This window comes from Desmodus rotundus, chromosome 6 (genome assembly GCF_022682495.2).
Source record: "Desmodus rotundus isolate HL8 chromosome 6, HLdesRot8A.1, whole genome shotgun sequence".
Taxonomy (NCBI): domain Eukaryota; kingdom Metazoa; phylum Chordata; class Mammalia; order Chiroptera; family Phyllostomidae; genus Desmodus; species Desmodus rotundus.
Window position 1 is genome coordinate 136164150 of NC_071392.1, and position 1389 is coordinate 136165538.

Sequence of the window (1389 nt, forward strand, 5' to 3'; positions counted from 1 at the left end):
TCTTTGCAAAACATTGTTTTAGATATTTCTCAAGCTGCAGTGAACATAAAGTATTTTGTTATTTTGATGATATTCAATGTTGAAAAGTATCAATAAAGCATGTTTCCTCTGAATACACTCTTAAAGATAGTGTATGTGTGCATCTGGATATGTGGCCAGGAACCAATCCTTCCATAGGAGATTGAGTTGACTTTTATTGGTCTTCTAATAAATAATGAGCCTAGCTTACCCTCATTCAGTAACCCCTGCATTTCCCTTAACCATCTCATTGCTTTTTCCCAGGTGTCTGGATTAGCACCATGATATTTCTGGTTACCAGATGCTTGGCAGCATGGTGGTTTTTCTTTAGGGTAAGTGTCACATCAAAGATACACTTATGTGCTCACTTCAGCAGCACATATACTAAATTTGGAATGATTCATAGAAAACAAACATGGCCCCTACACAGGTGACACACAAATTTGTGAAGCATTCCATATATTTTTTTTAAAACAGCACACTCACTTTCCCTCATGTGGTTTCTACCAATGGACACATTCCACCACAATACACCTTCTTTTCATGAGAACTAGGCCAGGAAAGAGGGCATGAATGTTCATCATTGACCCTCTGTGCTCCTGTGTATAGTACCTTTGCTCTGACTCTGGTACTTGTCTGCTTGCTGATTGCTATAGCCCAGGTTCACTCACAGGGATAAGTAGGCAATTTTTTTAATGAATTACTTTTCCAAACTATTTATGAAATATATTTTCTACATTTTCAGTTGAGGAATATGTAATAAATATGTAATTAAAAGTGTTAGGGTAGAATTGGAATGCAGCCCCATCAGACTCCATATGTAGGATCTAATCACTGCCATGCTTTGCCTGGGATCTTGGAACTCTCCTGTGAAGTCACATTTAAGGAAGGAAAATGACTACTTCTATTCAGTCAGTCAAAAAAAGTTAATGGTGTGGCTAGTATATGTCAGGGATTTTGTTTTAAATTCAATTTATAGTGGTAACATTGTTTAATAACATGTAAATTTTAGGTGGACAACATTGTAATTTGGTATCTGTGTATTATATTGTGTGCTTATCATCCTGAAGCCAGATTTCTTCTAGTGCCATATATTTGACTCACCCTGTCCTACCCAGGGGTCATTGTTTCATTGGCAAAGATATACCTGTCTATTATGGGAGTCATAAAGAGAAAATGATGATGTTTGTGAGGTCCCCTGCAATCTGCTTGCACACAGAAACATTTGAGAAAGGGATATAAGTGTTGAAAGTCAATGTTGTGCTAGCTGGTCCCAGGACCACACCTCTGGGACACCTGGGCTATGAGTCAACCTCTCTGGGGCCATTTTTTCATCTATCCCTAATTGCATTTTGATACTTCTTCCTGAAC

General features: G+C 37.9%; 1 non-coding gene across 1 annotated transcript; it reads left to right on the forward strand.

Moving 5' to 3' along the window:
- Positions 1 to 378: 378 nt before the first annotated feature.
- On the forward strand, positions 379 to 483 carry LOC112319758 (U6 spliceosomal RNA). The gene has a single exon (XR_002976360.1). It is a non-coding gene; the product is annotated as a U6 spliceosomal RNA (small nuclear RNA).
- Positions 484 to 1389: the final 906 nt, after the last annotated feature.